Raw genomic sequence first — 21,743 nt, 5'->3', positions numbered from 1 at the left:
GTCAGGGTCACTAATTGTGCTGATTCAATCTGCATCCATTCCTTTTTCTGGATCGGTGATTATTTATTTCTTTTCCCATTCCACTTTTAGCCTCTAGCTGTATGAAAGTTAAAGGCTTTGGTCTATTCTTTAGAGTTTACTTTTCCGGTTAAATAAGATAAGGACCTCATATCTCTTTAACTGTGGTCAAGGTTTTTCCAGCTTATATGTTATTATTCTGTAATACATTAGCTTTTCTGATCTAGATTTCCGCACAAGCTAGACATTATTTTTATAGTTTTACACAGTCATTACTTTGGTTTACCTACATCTTTGCTGTTTATTTCTACCTGTATCTCAGAATGTTCACCTTGAATGATTTTCCTTCTTAAAATAATCTTTTGAAATTTTCTAAGGTGGTAGTCTTTCCCTGGGAAGCTCCACCAGACATGGTTTGTCTGTAGAAGTCATATTTATTGTGGCTTCATTCTTAAAAGGTAGTTTTGCGCACAGTATTGTAGATTGACGAGTTTTCTCTAAGTGCATTAAAGATACGGATCCTTTGTCCGGAAACTTCCACCAACACCAATGAGAAACAGCTATCAGTCTCATTGTCAATCCTTTGTGGATGATCTGATTTGTCTCACTGGCTGCTCTGTAAAAACCTTCTTTTTTCTCTTTGGTATTCTGCAGTCTGAATATGGAGAGGTCACAGTATATACTTCTTTTCATTTAATTTAAGGGCTTCCTAGAATAAATATTGGGGTCTTTATTCTGGAACATTCTCAGCCATGATCTCTTTGGATATTGCCTCTCTTCCCCATTCTAATTATCTCCTTCTGGAACACAGATTAGGCAGAGGTAAACCTCTCATGTCCGAAATAATAGTTACTAATCACAGGTGGTGATTTGGGACACTTCCATCAATAGAGAAGATTTTACTGGACAGCATTGGCAGAGATCATCATTCTATTCCTGTTTTCTCTTAAACTTCCCTTCATATTTTCCAAATCTTTGTCTTACAGGACCATCGACTGAATGATTCACTTAATCTCCAGGTTCAAAATTTCTCAGTTTATTGAGTCTGCTTCATCATTTTTTAAACTTCTTTATACATATATATTGGAGAAGGCAATGGCAAGCCACTCCAGTACTCTTGCCTAGAAAATCCCATGGACGGAGGAGCCTGATGGGCTGCTGTCTATGGGGTTGCACAGAGTTGGACACGATTAAAGCGACTTAGCAGCAACAGAATATATATATACATATACATGAGGCAAAACATATCAATCTTTTTCTTGAATAGAGTTTGTTAAGGATTGAATTGTGTCCCCCACCCCAAATTTAAATGGTACCTCAGAATGTGATGTTATTTGGATACAAGGTCTTTATAGAGGTACTCAAGTTCAAGTTGAGGTCATTAGGGTGGGTCCTAATCCAATATGACTGCTGTCCTTACACAGAGGGAAAACTTGGACACAGACACATGCACATCGTGTAAAGATGGAGGCAGAAATCAGGGCGATGCATCTACAAGCTGAGGCGCACCAACCCACAGACCCTAGGACAGAGGCCTGGAGCAGAGTCTAAGGCCTCACAGTCCTCAGAAGAGAACCACCCTTTCCACATCTTGACCTCAGACTTGCAAAGCTGTGAGACCGTACATTTCTGCTGTTCAAGCCCCCAACCTGTGGTTCTTTGTGGTGTCGGCCCTAACAAACTCAAACTCTACATAATATCTTCTAGGACAGACAGCCCACCGGGGTCTTCTCTGTGGAACTAGCTCAGACCACGTGTTGTTTAACAGCCTCCTTCTGCAGCATCCCCGGAATTTGGGTGCGTCCTCTTCTATTAATATTCAGTTTCCCAGAGAGGTCGTGGAATACCATCAATTATTCTCCTTCAGAGTGCTCTCTACCTGAAAAAGCACGATGTTCTTATTGACACTGCACTTAAAAAAACGTTCTGAAGTAAATCTACAGAACACTCTGGCTCTTCAGATCCGGAAACTGGTTAACCAGTAAGGATATAAAGACACACATAGATGCTTTGGCAAGGTCGCAGAACAATTTGTGCCAGAGATTAGAAAAAAATCAATGCTCCATTGCAGCATATTGGCCAAGGGCCTGGACGACCTCCAACGATTGACTTTGTCATTGCCGGGGTTATTGGCCAGTGTTAGGATCTTTAGACCTGGGAGCTCCTATCATCTTGTCCAGTCCAATAAAGCCCAGTTCAGTCTCTCACAAGTCAAAAAGATAAAGATAATGGGTTACCCCAAAATTCACCTAGCAAGGACCCTAAATCATATAGAGTGACAGAGACTTGCTAGAACCTCAGAACTTCTGGCAGAGTATATGGAATATGTCCAGAACCAGACTCAACTTTCCTGAAGAGATAAGATAGACCTTAGCTCTGCTGTCTTTATGGGTGCCCCTTCCATTTCTCTTAGCAGCTTTCCTCCCTCCCACTCCACCCCATCCATGCTCTAATATTAGCTGCAAAAGGGATGCCAATGCTCCAGAGAATCCTGAACCAAAAAGCTTTGGCTGGGAGGAGGGTATAACTAAATCATCATCACACATTATTCACTAAGAATTCACATCAACACCACATGTCACAGGGCTGCCCGGCAAACACGCCCCTCCTCTGGATTCTGAGCTCTGGCACCGCCTCTTCTCCACCCGAGCTCCCCCTGGCCTCAATCTAGATCCTCTCAGCACAGAGTGAAGGTAGAGGAAAGCATGCTGGTTGTGGTCCTCCCAGCATCCCTTGACCCCATTCCTTCTTCCTCTTCCACAGTGCTGATGCCAGAGCTGCCCAAACCAGGGCTGCCCAAGAGGGAGATGGCACAAGCCACGAAGACAGACCACTGAGAGGATTTTAAACTCAGCAGCCCCTTTAAAAACATAAAAAAGAAATAGCTGAAATCAATTTAATACCGTATTCTTTTTAATTCATGATATCAAAAACATCATTTCAACATGTAGTAGATACAAAATGTTACTAATGGGATAACTACCTGGTTTCGGTTACGTCTTTGAATTTTGGTGTGTATTTTACATTCACAGCACATTTAATTTGGACGACACAGATTTCAAGAACGGAATGTGCTCTTCTGTCCAGTGGCTACCATATTGAACAGCACTGGTCTAAAAGTTTCAACAGATCTGTTACAGCTTCGAGTCTTAGGAAGTGTGTGATTTTAGAGGGCAGATGTTTCCTCTCATATATATTTTATTTTTTAAGTGGGGTCCATTAAAATGCCAATAAATTCTTTTTTCCGATAAATCCTTCAGGTCAGTACAGTTCAGTCACTCAGTCGTGTCCGACTCTCTGCGACCCCATGAATCACAGCACACCAGGCCTCCCTGTCCATCACCAACTCCCAGAGTTCACTCAAACTCACCTCCATCGAGTCGGTGATGCCATCCAGCCATCTCATTCTCTGTCGTCCCCTTCTCCTCCCGCCCCCAATCCCTCCCAGCATCAGAGTCTTTTCCAGTGAGTCAACTCTTCGCATGAGGTGGCCAAAGTATTGATCCCAATTCCCTGTCTTTATATACACAGTCGTCTGCCTGAAAGGACCCCCCCTCCCTTCACCTGTCCCTCTATGCCTCAAAGGCACCTACTTTTTTCTTCTTTGGTTCAAAAGGTTCTTCAGCGAACCAAAGCTGAAATGAATGTAGCCTCCTTGAATGTTCATGGAAGGTCTGCTTTTTCCACTGTCATCATACATAGTATGGGCTTTCCCTGGTGGCTCAGCAGTAAAGAAACCCCCTGCCAATGCAGGAGATGTGGGTTTGATCCCTGGGTGGGGAAGATCCCATGGAGGAGGAAATGGCCACCCATTCCAGCATTCTTGTCTAGGAAATCCCATGGGTAGATGAGCCTGGTGGGCTACAGTTCATGGGGTCACAAAGAGTCGGACACAACTTAATGACTAAGCATGCACACATATACAGTACGCTGCACAGCATTTACTTGAGCACATTCTGTCTTTCTTAAGAGACACAATTACATTAAAAAGAGGGGCTGTGCCTTCTCTCTTGTGTTCCCCATACTTAACACAGGAACCCGCACATGGTTGCTCTTAACATGACAGCTTGGTTCCCTAGAGAGTGGATGGTCTGAGAAAGAAAGAAATGTGAGCAAGCATCCAAGAAAAGAGCCAAGGTATCTTTCAGAACTTGACCTTGGAAGTGACTCACCATCACTCTGCCATATTCTCTGGATCACACAGATCACCCCTGGCCCAGTGTGGGAGGAGACTACACAGCTGTGAGTACCTGGAGCTGGGCATCCTTGGGAGCCATAATGAAAGATGGTGAGCAATGGACTACACCACTGCTGGACAGTGGAAACCCTGAATTCAGGCCTCGATGGCACATAAATCACTGATTGTAAGAACCTATGCAACTAGCAAAGCGCAGCCCTTCCTGTTCTCTCCACACATGTCCACTTGTCACACCGACTCTGCAGCTCAGTGTCTGTGCCGTTCAATCACTGCTTGCCTGCTTCAGCGTGACCTCACATGAGTCCACCTCAGCAAGGCAGCCCTGAAGTCTGGTGAGTCAGCAACCACAACGAATGATGTGTAAGTGGACCTTGCTATGGATAAATACAGTTCCATTTACTGTGACGAATGAATTCCTTTGTCCGGGTTTTTTCACATTTCTGAAGATTTGGAAGAAATTTTGAAAGTGGAACCTATAACATCAAGGCTTTCTGCCGTTGAAAGCAATTAATCACACAGCAGTTGTAAACAAATGTAAAAAAACCCCAAAAAACAGCTGTTTCACAAGTTGGAAAAAAATACTGAAATTTGTCTCAATGAAAGCAACAAGATTAGTTAATAACAGTAGTAATAAGTTCAAATGTTATCTGTTTAAATTTTAATGTTTTCATGGACCTACTAAAGACTTGGTAGGCAAATGTGGTGTGAATTTCCCGAAAACTGAAAAGCAAAACAGTTTTGCCACCCTATTGATAAATAAAAAAGAGTAAACAGGTCTTCCCTGGTAAAGAATCTGCCTGACAGTACAAGAGACACAGGTTCGATCCCTGATCCAGGAAGATCCCACATGCCTCAGAGGATGCCTGTGTACCACAACTATTGAGCCTGTGCTCCAGAGCCCATGCGTTACAACTACTGAAGCCCACGTGCCCTGGAGTCTGCGCTCTGGAACAAAAGAAGCCACTGTGATGAGAAACCTGCACACAGCAATGAGAGGGAAAAGCCCATACAGCAGTGAAGGTCCAGCACAGCCCTAAATAAATAAACAAAATGAGTTTTTAAAAAGAGTAAACAGGCATAATACCCACATGAAAGTGTACCACAGTGAACCTTCAAATGTAAATTATTAAATACACGAACATAATGAGGGATCTGAGGCCTCTGGGTCCCCCAGGTCCATACTGTGGACACTACTGGTTTGCCTACCCTCATTTTAAACAAATGTTTAAAACAATGTTTGACCACGGCTAGTATGTAGTAAAACATGCATGTAAAAAAATTTAAAGCGTGAGATTAGAAAATAAAGAGAGATCCCAGTTTTTAAAATTTCCATACCACCCTGTGAAGCTCACACTGAAGACCATGGCCTTAGACAAAACTGTCCCACACGTCTATAGTTGGACTTGCCTGTGGGACATGGCTGGCTCCTGAAATTGGGACAGAGGGGTGGGGAAGGGTGATTGACCCCCAGCTCTCATCTGAATTTAGACATCTATGTAGGAATTCAGTGGAGGGAAAAGTGGATTGAACTCTAATATCCCTTGGGTTTCTAGAATACAGACTATGGCTGGTGGGGCTTCCCAGGTGGCGTTAATGGTAAAGAACCCACCTGCCAATGCAGGAGATGGAAGATACACGGGTTCAATCCCTGGGTCGGGAAGATCCCCTGGAGAAGGGAATGGCAACCCACTCCAGTATTCTTGCCTGGAGAAGCCCACAGACAGAGGAACCTGGAAGGCTACAGTCCATGGGGTCTCACAGAGTTGGACACGACTGACGCAACTTAGCACACATGCCCTGGTGCAGAGTAGTAGTCCTGGGTGGAGGCCAGTGGAAAGAGGGAACAGTAGGTCTCAGAGAGGAAACTGACTTAAAAGGGCTAGAATGTGAGCAAGGAGGCTGGGTGCTGGGGTGGAGGTGGAAGTGTGAGTGGATGCAGCTGGTTACATCAGCTCTGGGCAAATTTACTGTGAATCTCTTGCTGTTACAATGCAGAGCTGGGCAGGGCATGTGAGGAGTGGCGTCATTCTCTCTCTTACCCTGGAGACCTTGTCTGGAGAGACTGACAAGGTCTCCAGAGAGGGGCTGGAAGTCTCTGCTTGAGGGATGCCCCATCCCAACAGGTCTGTTAGGGCTTGAGCTGGAAAGTCAAAGCTCAGCCTCTCCAGGTTAAGAGATAAGTGATGACATCCAGTCCTGCCCCAACACCGGAACTTATCTCTCACCTCCGAAGGGCGGCTGATATAGGGGCTCAGGGATCTGCCTCATTTTCTCTGCCTTTGGGAGTGGAAGGGGACTGTTTTCACCAACAATGGTACCTCTAACTGCACTGCAGTGGGAAAAATAGTCCAGCTTGAGAGTGACCACCTAATGGAAATTTCCAGCTCGAGACTATTTTGTGGTCCTGGCTTGGCCAGCAGTGGATTTACAAACGACCAGAACTGATTTCCAGACACATGTGAATACCCCTAGGGATTCTTAGAAAAAACTGAGAAAAGAATCCTGGAAGCAAATCGTTTTTCTACAGCCAGGAAGGGTATGTTTATAACCCTGGTTTCCCTTGTCTGAGCAGGCGAGTAGGAATGCAGTAGGAACTGAGGGGTAGGTTCCTGTCAAGCACTTGTGACTGTCCTTCTAGAGCCACCAGATGAAGTCTGAAGACAGCACCGTGAAAATGGACCAACAGATTCTGGCCACCCCACCAGATATCCTGCTCCTTGATAGAATAAATAATGTAATGGCAGCTAGTACAATAGCTTTCATTTTAGAGCAGCACAAAAACATCTGTAGGGGAAATAAACAATCCCATGCCTTTGGCGAAAGAGTTAGACCAAGTGGGTATGGAAACCAAGTAATCAAGCTGCCGGCTCAGAGGCACTGACACACCCATTCTTCTCTCACTGCCGGAACTTCACTAAAAGGCAGGCAAGAAATAAAAAGTGGCTCCAAGCCGCGTGGCCAAAGACACCTGAAGAGGAGATGTCGACAGCACATAACTGATGTCAATAAACACTGAGAGCCAAAAGGTAGATTGCAGCTGATTTAGAAGCCCAGGGAGAGCTGAAATAAACTTGCAGCAGAGAGAGCCAAAAAAAAAAACAACTGTTTCCCCTGAAGGATCTTGGAAAAACTCAGCTCTTTGAGTTCCAGCCCTCTTAGAAGGCGAGGAAAATAGGACTAGTTGGAAGACTCTGTTAGTAGCACCGAGATCCCCAGATTCCGTCCCTGATTTCGTGCAGTCACGTGACTCTCCCCCTCCCCTCCAAGCTCCCTGAAGACTAGAAGTTTAGAGAAGTAGATTTTGACTTCCAAAGTCAAAAAGTAAACCGTACTCAGAACAGCTGAGGGCAGACTGAGGGCCTTGCTGCAAAAGGCAATTTAGGTGAAAGTCTGTACCCTGGACAGTGAGGCCCCCAACTTTTCCTTCATCTTCGTGAGGAGATGATTAGCAGCTAATGCAGAAGATTAGAGTTGAGTTGTCCAATATGTAGCCACTAATCAAAATAAGTAGCAGTTATTTAAGCTTAAATTAGGTAAAATTAAACAAAATTTAAAATCCACTTTCCCAGCCATACTAGTCACTTTGCTAGTACTGAAGAGCCACATGTGACTACAGGCAACCATATTGGATGGGGCTGATAGTGAACATTTCCATCACCACACAAGTTGGACAGCATTGGATTAGAAAATTTCTCTGGGGAAACTGATCAGACTGACAGAAAAAAACCTACAGAGACTGACAATTGTTGATCACTCAAGAGTGAAACCCAAGGGTTAATAAGCTCCATTCATACAAACAGAGCTTTCTGTCAGAAATTTGGTGACTCATCCTTAAGCATAGATGGCAAATCTGAATGACCTAAAATTTTAAGTAAGTCCTAACCACAGGAGACAAAAGGAGATAATATAAAGTATGTTGCATCCACGGAAGAAAAATAGGAAAGTATAAAAATGCATGCTTAGTTGCTAAGTCATCTCTGACTCTGTAAAACCCCATGGATTGTAGTCTGCCAGGCTCTTCTGTCCATGCAGTTTTCCAGGCAAGAACACTGGAGTGGGTTGCCATTTCCTCCTCCAGGGGATCTTACCGACCCAGGGATTGAACCCACATCTCCTGCATCATCAGACAGATTCTTTACTGCTGAGCCACAAAGGAAGCCCGTTATTAAAATATGATAGGCAAATAAAAATGAAATGGATTAGGTGGTAAAGTCTCTTGGAGTACCAAACCAAAAAAAAAAAGTTTAAAAATAAGAGGAGAAGCTCAAGATAATTAACATATCTGTCCATGAGATTCATCTTTCAACTAAAAGGATTTCCAGCAAAAGAGAAATGGAAATACGGGGGAGGAAGAAAATTATCAAAAGAACAATAAAATAAAATTCTCAGAACTTTTCAGATGGAAGGGGCCACTGACTGTATAGCACTCTGAGTAAGACAAAATAAACATGTACCAAAGAGCATCATGACATTTTGAAAACTGGAGATAAAGAGCAGATAGCTGCGTCTTCCTGAGAGCAAATGAGTCCCATACAAAGGATCAGGCGTCAAGATCACACTCGTGTCATCAAAAGTGACCGTGAAAGCTGTAAGGCAGAACCGTACCTCCAAAGTGCTAAGAAAAAATTACTTTCAACCTCGAATTCTACACCCAAGGGTGAGGGTGGAATAAAGATACTTTCAAACTTAAAATGAATTCAAAATTTACTTCTTGTGTCAGTCAGAGTGGAAAACAGCGGGCTCACTCAGACTGGGGTGAATTCACTATTTATCGGGGAAGCCAACTAGAAATGGTGAGATTCCCCATGACTGCCCAGAGTGGAGAGCTGTCACAAAGCTGAGTTCCCCAAACTGGAGAGCACTGCTGCCACAGGAGACAGCCGCTGACAGAGGCGATGGTCACCACCAACTCACAGCTCAGAAAGAAGGGAGCCGGAGAACAAAGGCCCCGACTTCCTTTTCCTCCCACTCAACTTCCGTATCTCCCACTGACCAAAGCCAACTGGACCAATGCTGTCTCCATAAATGCCAGCCTCCCATGGCACAGAGCAGGAGAAGACGGCTCTGGGGTGACCACCGGAGAACTTCCCTCTCTGTATTCTTGCTCAAGAAGCTGAAAGATGTGATTGAGTAACACAAGAGAGTAGATCAGAGGGAAAAAAAACAAACACAAGATCCTAGAAACAGAGACTCTAAAACCATAAAAGATGGGATCAGGGGCAGCCATTGGGAAATCCCAGGATAATAGTAAAGGAAGTCTCACATCTATGTGCCATCCCCAAAGAGCAAAATTCCGAACTGGAGAAGACAGAATGCTCTTGAGAAGTGGTGCTAAGAAAAGAAAGGTGAAGACAGGTTGGCATGTTTGGGCTTCCCAGGTGGCTTAGTGGTAAAGAATCCACCTGCGTTGCAGGAGATAAAGGTTCAAACTCTGGGTCAGGAAGATCCCCTGGAGAAGGAAATGGCAACCCACTCCAGCATCCTTGCCTGGGAAATCCCATGGGCAGAGGAGCCTGGCCGGCTACAGCGCATGGGGTCGCAAAAGGGTCAGACACGACTGAGCGACTAAACAACAACAAAAGTTGGCATGTTTAGGACTAGGAGAAGATTATCAGGTTTATCAGACAGGGATGAATTAATGAGATCGTTGTTTTTTTAAAAAAAACAATAAGCAAGTGGGGGAAACGATAATTATTAGCTTCAAAGAAAATTTAAAAGTTGTACAGAAAGGAAATATGATTATTCACTACGACATACATTATAGTGTAATGTAGTGAGCGGTATTTACATAGCTGTGGTAGGTAGAACAATGGCCAACAAGCATGTTCACATCCTAATCCTTGGAACCTGGGAGTTCTATCAGCATGGAGAAAGAGATTTGCAGATGTGAACAAGTTAATCTTGAAACGTGTAGATTCTCCTGGAGGATCTGGCTGGGCCCAATGTGATCCCGAGAGGGAGAGGGAGGCAGAAGGACAAGAGTCAGAGGAGATGTGATGATGAAAGCAGAGGTCAGAGTGAGGCAGCATGAGAAAAAGCCCATCCACCATCGCTGGATCTGAAGATGGAAAGGGGCTCCAAGCTGAGGGCTGTGGGCAGTAAGTGCTACATTTGAATTTCAAACTAAATGCATCCTATTCTTTTCTACAATAAAAATTTTTAAAGCAACTTTCATGGGCTTCCCCCACAGGAGCTGGTGTCACCTTGCTCAGAGAGAGGTAAGTTTCCAGCTCTTTGATTCAAGAACAGTATTAAGAGGGAGTACATTCTGAGATGAGTGTCCCAGCATCCCAGGAGGAGAGACTCTGGGAGAAGAGAACCAGAGTTGGATGACCTATCCAACACAGGTCGTAAAGTCTAGGAGATCCATAGTAACATGCAGACTAATTTGGAGCGTGAAATGAAGACTAGGGCCCTTGTGTGGAAAAGATGGCCAGGAGATGTCAGACCAAGCAACAGACCTTCCAGGATCCTGGGGAAGATGTCGAAACTAGTGAAGCAGAACTGGACCAATTTAAACCATGGGCACTGGAGAAATACTTCACTGGTTTGACATATCTTTCAGTTCAGTTCAGTTCAGTTCAGTCGCTCAGTCGTGTCCGACTCTCCGCGACCCCATGAATCACAGCACGCCAGGCCTCCCTGTCCATCACCAACTCCCGGAGTACACTTCATGGACCTAACATTCCAGGTTCCTATGCAATATTGCTCTTTACAGCACCGGACCTTGCTTCTATCACTGGTCACATCCACAACTGGGTATTGGTTTTGCTTTTGCTCCATCCCTTTATTCCTTCTATAGTTATTTCTCCACTGAGCTCCAGTAGCATACTGGGCACCTACCGACCTGGGGAATTCCTCATTCATTATAACCCCATGAACAGTGACAAAGGGCAAAATGATAGGACATATCTTTACTGGGTATCTAAATGTAACAAATGACAAACGCACGAAGCGGCTCTTGTAGTACGGCATTACTACATTATCATCTGTGGGACAGACGATGCTACTGCACTTCCTTCACTAAAAACTCTCTGCTGAGTGGACTGCATGTGTGTGTTAGTTGCTCAGTTGTATCCGACTCTTTGTGACCCCGTGGGCTGTAGCCTGCCAGGCTGCTCTGTCCACGGGACTCTCCAGGCAAGAATACTGGAGTGGATCCTTCTGGCCCAGGGACTGAACCCGGGTCTCCTGCATAGCAGGCAGATTCTTTACTGACTGGGCCACCAGGGAAGCCCATGCTGAGTGGATTACTTTAAACAAGTCACCTTCCAGTTACAATAGTTGACGTTATTATTATTCCATATAGTCTTGATATTGTTTTACAGGGGAACGCGTATTTTAAATTGTTGAACTAAGTCCTGGAATTCATTGCTACATGCCCAGAAGCACTGTCTTCTGAATCAATGCCAGATTCCCATAAAATGAATCACCAAGCACCATAAGGTTTTTAGTGTCTTATATATGTGATCCTCCATTGCCAAAATGACGAGCATTGTTATCTTAATCTACTCTGAATCTTGCACCTTTCCAGGGCAGCTCCTGCCATGAGAAGCTCATGGTGGTCTGCTGGGAACGGTTCCTACAACCCTCTGCCGCATTTCATGAAAGAATCGCTTAGCTGGGAAAAGAGTGCAACAATAACCGAGGTCTCAGAGACTTACTGCTTCCATTGGGTGGCCTCGTCACTCACGCCTGCCTGAGGACGTGCAGACAGGGGAACGGGAGAAGGCCACCCATACTGAGGGAGGGCGGATCTCGGGGCTGATAGTCCTTATTTGCCTCACACGGCTCCTGGCTTTCACTTGACATGCTTTTAGGCTCTGCTCACTCTTTAATCATCTCCCCTCTCTTGTCTCGTTGCATCCAGCCTCTCCCAACCTATGCACGATGCTCTGGGCTCCAGCCTTGCCTCTCAGGACTGGTTGCCCTTCCTCCAGCTCCTCTTACCCGACTTTCTTCTTTCTTGCCTCTTTCCAGCTACGTCTCTCTGCTCTTTTGGAACTCAATCACCGATGTACGTTGAACTATGTGATGTGAGCACAAGAAGACCATTTTGAATCTCCTCTTCATGCACCTGCACATCCATCTCCAGGTCTCCTTCGACCCCAGGATTTCCTCACTTCCTTACTCAAGCCAGCATAACCTAGGATGTCATTTCCAAGCAGATATTCATCCCAGCCAGGCTGGCTCAACCAACTCACTTACTTCTGCATTTGCTAATACCTACTAGATGGTTTTTAAATACAAAAAGACATCTCCCTAAAGGTAAGGATAAAAGTGTTAATTTGTTAGCAGAGAATTAGGTACTTTTCAATGGTAAAGCCCCAAGTCAAGCCATAAGCTATTTCTCCATTGCTCTGTAGACAATAAGGTCTGGGCAATAAACCCCATCAACAAGCAGGGAGACAGAAGAGGGAAGGAGAGTTCCTGCCCCCGGAGGGGCCTTGAGTGAGTTCAGGAAAAGACCCAGAGAAGCAACAGTCACTCACAGCAGGCATCAGAAGAACAGAGAGGTCTTCATAAAAGTCTTATACCTACTGGAAGCTAAGAAACAGATTGCGGATTCGGGATGGGAACGTATCAGGGAGGACACGATCCCTGTGACAGGGCTAAAGGAGGAATCAGCAGACAGTGGGAAGGTTCGGCAGGTCCACCTTCAGAAGAGGACAAAAATTACCTTTGAGGTTTCCACTCGTGAACCTAGAGGGAGTTTAAAACTATATCCAAGGTCTCAAGACAATAAGAACTTCGTAAGATGTTGAGCTACTTACTGCTTCTCCATCTTGGTAATTTTTTTCAGTTACTGCTTTCCTTTTTTGATCAGTAGTAAAGAGTCTTACAAACAAAAGCTCTTTTGCGTTTGTCTTTGGAGGGTATTAAGGTGGCAGCTTCTGAAGGAGAGGGAAGTGGAGCTTCGGCAGAGGGGGCAAAGGAGACAACAGGTGCTAAGTGGGATCTTAGGAGAAAACCCGGAGCGGCAGTAGATAATACAGCTCGGAGTTCCACCAAACCTGGCGACAGAACGTGTGGTTCTGCGACAGCCTTTGCACCAGAGGACGAATGATGTGACTTTCCCCTTGGGTCTCGCTGCCCCTCTGAGGAGCACTGCTTCGGGCTGGAAGAGTGTCCAAAGCCAGTTGGTGGCATAAAAATGCTACAAGGCCCAGAGTCCTCTATCCCTCCCAACTGTCAGCTGCATTCCTCTGGCCCTGTTACAAAACCATCAAAATGCACCTTCGACCTCAGGCTGGGAGGGGTCCATCCAGGGTCAGGACACACTCTTTATCTGCATGGAAACTCTGGCGAGTACATTGTGTGTCCAGCTCCACAACAGCCTCTAAGACTACAAGGGAGCCTTAGAGATTTGCTTTTTTTTTTTTTTTAATATAAAAGATAGACTGTTCTAATGGGAACAATTGCATGTGTAAAGGTTAGGCGTGCTGGTTTGGGAGACAGTTCAGATTACAGTTCTGCTCTTACTGACTCTACGATTTTCGGTTAGTCATCTAACCTCTCTGTGACCAATTCCTAATCCATATAGTTGAGACAGAGCGCCTACCCACTTCATGGGGTAGTGTTCTCAGGAAGAGGTGCACCTTGACCTGAGCCTGAAGGAAACGTAGAACACGCTCAAGTAAGGAGACAGACAGGAGCATGCCAGGCAAAGGGGTCGGCCAAAGGCACAGTCGAGTCTGAGGCAGGAGACGGACAGACCCCACGCTGCACCTAATTGCTTCTCTGACCCTCCAAACTGACCACAGGAAGCATGGGCTGTGGAAACCGAACACATGCCTCCAAAGCTGGGATAGTCCTTCTCCCAGGACCCAGTGCAGCTCACACAAAAAAGGGGGGACCCTCTGGTACAGACGAATGATAACAGATGGACATCTTAGTCCTCGGGCCCCACCTTCTTTCACTGAGTACCCTGGGGAGATGGCAGAGGACAGGACAGCTCAAGAGGTCGGTCTGGCTCAAAGCCTACTCTGTCCTAGATTTAACTTCACCCTTGGAGTCTCAGTTTCTCTCAGGAGAAATTATTCTGCATGATTCTACTACAAAACCATGCAGACCCAGGGCTCTAGCGAATTCATTGGTTTGCATCTCCTCAAACAAACTCCACCCTCTCCCGCCGCTGTGCCTTGGGAGATGGCTGTAGTGGAAGTGGGACCTGGGGATCCAAGTCCATCGAGGGCACCCTGTGAGCTTCAGAGCTGCTACAGCAGGGCGGGGCACGTCGCGGGTGGCCAACACGTAGGTAATGACGCATCAGAGCCACATCTCTGAAACCTGGGCTCGTGGCTCACACATGCACAGACTTCAAACCCACATGGGCGGACTGCAGGCTAGTTCTCCAAGGGACCAGAAACCGCCCCCCAACATCTCAGGAGAGGCTGATAATTGAGCACAGCAGCTCCTGCTCTCTCACACGCACAATTGCCCGGGTTTTCACATGCAAATAGCCATCTGCACATGGTTTCTTTGGTAAATGCCAACTTCATAGGTGCAATCCAGGTGCCCGGATTTGAGAACTTGGCATAGAGAGGAGCACGCAAGCTTTGAGTCCGTGATGGCCTGGCATCGTCACTGTAATTAGTCCCAGTGGATGCGTCCGCCGTTCAGTAACAGCGCTAGACGATTCGGCTTCACTCCCTCATCTCGGGGGCCCCCTTCCCCCTTCCCCCCTTTTATAAGAAAAGCCAGCCACGTCTTGCTCCACTTTTCCCCCCCACCCCCACCCCTGTCTTATAAAATGAAAAACCCAGATGTGGGTGACCCATCTGTAGTGTGTGTCACGTTTTTAGCATCTTCTTTATTTAGAGCTGGGAGAAAGAGACTCATTAGAGAGGAAGTCCACAATGAAATTAGGAAACATTTGATCAGACCATTGTCCCCGCACAATATGTGCAATGAGGGAAATGCTGGAGCTGGCTGCAAACCTTCAATGTGTTCCAGTCTCAACGGCTTCCTCATCCCATGCTGACCAGAAAGGGGAGCCTAACAGTTCCCTGACCAGAATCCAAGCTTCTGGAAGAGGGGAGCACCGTCAGGGCAGGAAAATGTTCTCTCTCTCTCTCCTTAAAAGACTTTGAGTTTTTAGAACAGCTTCAGATTCACAGGAAAGGTGAGAGGAGGGTACAGAGGTTCCCCAGCGACCCCCACCCCCACACACGCACAGTCCCCTTCCCATTACCGACGTCCCTGACTGGGCGGGACATCCGCTAGGACTGATGGCCCTGCGCTGGCACACCAGGATCACCACAGTCCTCATGCCCACCGTTCACACGCCAGTTCATGCTTGGTGGTGTTCAGCCCCTGAGTTTGAGCAAAGCATGCTGACGTGTATCCCCCACTACAGTATCATACAGGGTACTTGGGCTGCCTGAAAAATCCTCTGTGCAACACCAGCTCATCCCTGGAGCCTGCTTAACTCTGGCAACCACTGATCTTTCTTACTGTCCCCATAGTTTTGCCTTTTCTAGAATGTTGTATGGTTGGAATTGTGTGGGCATCTCTCACTTAGTAATATATGTTTACGTTTTTCATGTCTTTTTGTGACTTGATAGCTTGCTTCCTTTTAGCACTGGATAATCCCATTGTCTGGATGGACTACAGTTTATTTAGCAAATTCTCTTTTCCCTGTGGCTTCACTCTGCCATGGAAGTCGTCAGGACACCCTGCGCCTTCACCAGCCTCAGTCCTTCCCTGTTCTCTCAAGAGGCATCTCCAGGGACCCACTGGGGAGGATTAATGCCTCCCAAAGCTTCTAGCCTTTGGCAGCAAGACTTTCCTTCAGCCTCTTGGCATTTAAAGGGCAGAGGTTTGCTCCTGGGGACCCTATGCCAAGGACTTGATGCATGAAAACCACTCTTGAACTCCAATTCCATTTCTGGTATCCCAACTCACTTATTAAACAAAGCAAAAGATCAGAAATATATAGACTCCAAAACAGGAGCACTGATGACACCTTTCAAGCTCAGGGTAAACCATTTTGCTACAAGGATGTCCAGTCACATCTCCAAATACTTAATCTGCATTGCATCAAAATCAGCCCAATTCGACATAAGGAGAAATTAAACCACAGAGAAATGGACCCTAGAGCCCTGAGTTAAGAAGGAAAAGTCTTGATTTCAAAAAATAAAAATTGGCTCTAGCTCTGACTTGGTCATTAGGACTTTTTGACCTCACATGTGACAGAGTTCAGACTAGCTGTCCTAACTTAGAAGGTTGTTGCGAAAGTAAAATATAAAGATAGTTATTAAAGCAAACAGGAAGATTAAAACATCACATTAAAGTGTTTAGTTTTATTACTAACAGATCACATAACAAATTCTCTGCTATTTGTGGGATGAGAATTCACCCCCCATCTGCTAAATCCATCTAAGTGACATACGAGATTTGCCACTTTCAGAAGACATGGAAAATCCATTTCTAGGTCCAAGTTACATAGCACAAAGTTCATCACTGAATATAGGAACCTGAAGAGAAGCAGTTGACCAAATAACTCAGTGCCAGCACTGAGTGATACAAACTTAGCATCTGGCATGCAGTAGGGACTCAATACAGACCCTTTCTGAATCTACTCAGTTCAGTTCAGTTCAGTCGCTCAGTCGTGTCCGACTCCTTGCGACCCCATGAATCACAGCACGCCAGGCTTCCCTGTCCATCAACAACTCCCGGAGTTCACTCAAACTCATGTCCATCGAGTCGGTGATGCCATCCAGCCATCTCATTCTCTGTCGTCCCCGTCTCCTCCCACCCCCAATCCCTCCCAGCATCAGCGTCTTTTCCAGTGAGTCAACTCGTCGCATGAGGTGGCCAAAATATTGCAGTTTCAGCTTTAGCATCAGTCCTTCCAATGAACACCCAGGATCGACCTCGTTTAGAATGGACTGGTTGGATCTCCTTGCAGTCCAAGGGACTCTCAAGAGTCTTCTCCAGCACCACAGTTCAAAAGCATCAATTCTTCAGCGATCAGCTTTCTTCACAGTCCAACTCTCACATGAAAATTATGTAGAGAAAAATCCTACTAAAGATAAAGGCAAGTTTATTCAACAAATACTCAGCATCAGTGAACACCTGATGTGTACACGCCTTTGTTGTTTAGCTGATGTATGAGCTGAATCAGAACTCCTTTACCCACGATTCTCCATCAGCTTTCTCTGCATGGAACTTTGGTGAGCACCGCCAACTGCCATTTTAAAGAAGAGGAGGGCTTAAATAGAGAGACACATGGAAAACTGAGAAATGACAACAGACAATACAGCAACCCAAGTGAGGTGGCAGGAAATGTGGAAACAAACGGATACCAATGATGAATTTGAAGTAAACACCTCCACAAATCGCCACAAACCTTGGAAGCGACATTGTACTGATTTCCTTGAAGGCATTACAGTGTACAAGTCCAAGTTTCTTTCATTATTGCGTTAATCAAGGTTACACTGAAACTAACTTAACCCTTTCTTGATAACTCCCCATGTGTTGTTTTTTAAAAGACAGGAGACACCTGTGGTCTATTTTAATGGCGCGTTATGTTAAACACAGAGGATGCGAGAGGGACGGTTAATCAAAACACAAAAGAGCTTTATTTTTATTTCCCACTATTTCTTTAAACCTGTTCTTTAGGATAATGATTTCACTGTTCCTGGATGAATCCTCAGGAAATCTCCACGACTCTTCTGGCTTTCTTAGGTAAGGAGAAAGGCTCCAGTTCCTTGTGTCTTCTGCCTGTGGAGGACACTTATCAACGCTGAGTGATCCCCATGGAAGCTCTTCCTTGATTACGGGGCATTGGTTGCCTTATTCTAAAAGCCTCCTCGTGAGATCAGCGGGTACTTCACCACGAGCTGGGTGAGGGGCTTCTGGAAGATGGGCCCAGAAGTCGTGTGGAAAGTTTCCAGATGTTTTCTTTCTGCATTTGTATCTCAGTACCCTGCTGCACACCTGCTTTGCCATCTGATTTCCGTGATACCTTTTGCCTCAGTCCAAACTTCCAATTTAACATTTGATTACATTAGAAACTTTCCACATAGAATAATATACACTGGGGAGGGGAGTTAAGTCTTTAACAAGATAGCCATTCAACATGTAGAATTACTCATTTACCAAGGGGTTTGGGTAACTTTTTTTTTTCTTTTTTTTTTTTACTATATTTGGAAACATTTGGATTTTTAATGAAATGTTTCCAATTTAAATCCAGATGTTTGAGATCATATAAGTAGCCAAAAGTTGGAAAAGTAAATTACAGGATAGCAAAAGAGCCCTGTTTTTGCTATCATTATTTAGATGTGATCTGACCGCACATAGAATTGTATATCAGAAAATCTGGATCCAAGTCTAGATTCAGACAGTGAACTTTTCTGTACCTGGAAGAAGCTACTTGGGCCTCTGAACCCAATTTATCCACAACCAATAAAGAGACACATACACTGTGTTCTGAGAATCCAATAATGTAAGCAGCTGCCCCTACTGTGACAAACCCATATTTTGCTTGGAATATAAACAATAAACATGTAATGTATGCCAAAGAATTTGTGTTGGTTTTAAAACATGTCCACAAGTTTCTCTGATACACTTCTGTTCAAAGAGTGGAGTCTAATTTTCCTTCCCTATAGAGTGAGCTGTCTTTAGCAAACTGACTTCTCATCAATAGAACATGGAAGAAGTGACAATGTATGGCCCCCAAGATTAGGACGGAAAAGGAAGTGTGGCTTTTTCCTTTCTCTTTGGTCACTCTCTCTGGGAGAAACCAGCTGCCATGTCGTGAGGACGTGGAAGTAGTCCATGGAGAGGCCACTGTGGTGACAAACGGAGGCCTCCCACTAACAGTCGTACGAGTCAGTGGGCCCTCCAGCACCAGTTAAGCCTTCAGATGAAAGAAACCCTGGCTGATCGTGTAACTTCAACCCTATAGAAGACTTCAAGCCAGAACCACCCAGCTTATCCACTCCCTCATACCTGAACAGCAGAAACTGCGATTTAACAAAGGTCTATGGATTTAACTCAGAAGAATTGATTGTGCAAAGACAGAGAAATAAAACAAAAATTGATCAGATTTTCTATTCTATTCTGAGAATCAACAATACTCATGAAATCAGTGATTTTAAAACAAACAAACATGAGCTCTCACTTGGAATAGAAAAAAATGGTTATTTCCAGATGTTTATCACTGAAATTCTACTAATGAAACAGTTCTTGAATCTGGTCCCTTTAAACCAGTAGTTCATTGAAGGTACTGTGTATATATATATATATATATATATATATAAATTCACATGGTAACTAAAATTATTTTTGAATGGGTGGTGATAGCACAGGCATACTGTGCTACGTACATCAGTCAGTCAGTCAGTTCAGTCGCTCAGTCGTGTCTGACTCTCCGCGACCCCATGAATCACAGCACGCCAGGCCTCCCTGTCCATCACCAACTCCCAGAGCTCACTCAAACTCATGTCCACAGAGTCGGTGATGCCATCCAGCCATCTCATTCTCTGTCATCCCCTTCTCCTCCCGCCCCCAACCTTTCCTAGCATCAGAGTCTTTTCCAGTGAGTCAACTCGTCGCATGAGGTGGCCAAAGTATTGCAGTTTCGGCTTTAGCATCAGTCCTTCCAATGAACACCCAGGATTGATCTCCTTTAGAATGGACTGGTTGAATCTCCTTGCAGTACAAGGGACTCTCAAGAGTCTTCTCCAACACCACAGTTCAAGCTGACACTAAAAACCTAACAATGCACCTGAAGCTGCTGCTAGCTGTTTCTTGTACTTATCACAAAATAAGAGCATTGGTCTGGTTTTTATTTGTTTAGAAACCTATTTTGTAAAAGCAAGCAGATATATGTTTATTATAAAGATAAACCTTATCTTCTGTGAGATCAAGACCGAAGAAGTTGCACTTAGCATACTATTAATAAATAACATGTATGCATCATAGACAATCAGAACGCCACACACCTGTGGGGAGTTTACAGTATTCATCTCATCTAATCTCCTCAACAATTCCAGAGAGCAGGTACTGTTTTTCTCATTTTGCATATGTGATGGTGCAAAAACGATTCATGTGAGGCTCTTCTAGGACTGACCTACTCTTCTGGACCACCAAAGATAACCTTCTATGTTGGTGTTCAGTCACCAACTGGTGTCCGACTCTTTGCAACCCCATGGACTGCAGCACGCTAGGCTTCCTTGCCCTTCACTTTCTCCCAGAGTTTGCTCAAACTCATGTCTACTGAGTTGGTGATATCATCCTCTTTGTCAAAGCCCAATTTCTCCTTTCCTTTCACCTCCTAAAGATGTAGCATCCTTTCTGCTGCTGCTGCTGCTAGAAAGAGACATATGTTGCAGTGCTGGGGTTAAGCAATCTGGAGTGAACGTTTTAACAGCTGCAGTTAGGAGGATGGAGGAGAGGTCCTTGGAAAGGAAGTTAAGGAGAGAGACTCTGGAGCAGCTATGAGGTAGGAAGGATATTTTAATATATGTTATGGACAGTGTATTTGGAGCTCCTTTATCTGAGAGATGTGAGAAATTAATAGAATTTGTTTTAATTATTTTTGCTTATGGAACTGTGCTTCAACACATCACTTTAAAACTCTTGGGTTTAAGGTGACACACGGGAAAGTTCAGGTGCGGAGAGTATAAATGACCTTCCCACGAATCCAGATCTTTTAAAATCAAGTGTTCTCCCCACTTTATCACATGGCTCCTCCTCCGTTCATGCAACAAATGGTGACTGCTGACATAATAGACTCCAGGCACTCTCTTAGCCTTTGAGGAAATAACTTGGTTTAAAACTGCATTTTGAAAGTTAACAAAAGAGTAGAGACTCGAATTCAGTCACCTCTCAGTCCAACTGTTTCCATGTTTGGAACAAACAACCTGGGTGGACGCTTTAATTACCCCAACGCAAAGCAAACACGCATTCCATTATTCAGCACTAAAGCTGTGAGATGACAGTAATGCCATGTTTTAGAATGAGAACAAAAGCCTTCTCTAATTGTAAATTTTTACCTCTAGTTGAGCCAAAGCTTTTGTTGATTTTTTTCTTTTGTGGTCGTTCTTTTCATTTTTTTTTAGAGATTGAGTGACAGGAATATGCCTTTTCTTTATATAGAGCTGTGGTACCCTGTGCCAATGAATCTTTGTTTCTCTTGAGGAGAGAAGGACATTCAGGCGTGATCCTAACTTTAGGATAAAAGAAAGAAGCTGTGAAGAGGGTTCTTTGTGGTTCAGGATGTACCAGGATGTGGGTGTCCTGCACATTGCATTATTTAAGACCAGATAAAACACATCTTGGGAAATTCACACGTGTTAGAATACTGTCTTCCAATGTGCCAGCCCCATTGGGTATATTTCCACTGCCTTCAACTATATGATGACATCTTGGAAGGAGCGCTGAGCCAAGCTAAAGAGGAAAACAATGTACATTTCTCTGTCTTCTTATTCAAGTTTCCCACTTTCCACTTGAGGTCTCCCTCCCTCTTAATGCCCTCTCCCCTCTCAGGTTCTAAAATGCCACTCTTTTGTGATGT

The sequence above is a fragment of the Moschus berezovskii genome, chromosome 23 (genome assembly GCF_049115385.1).
Source record: "Moschus berezovskii isolate FMDL1 chromosome 23, NW_MosBer_1.0, whole genome shotgun sequence".
Classification (NCBI taxonomy): Eukaryota; Metazoa; Chordata; class Mammalia; order Artiodactyla; family Moschidae; genus Moschus; species Moschus berezovskii.
The sequence above is the reverse complement of the archived record's forward strand: the minus strand, read 5'-3'. Positions refer to the sequence as shown.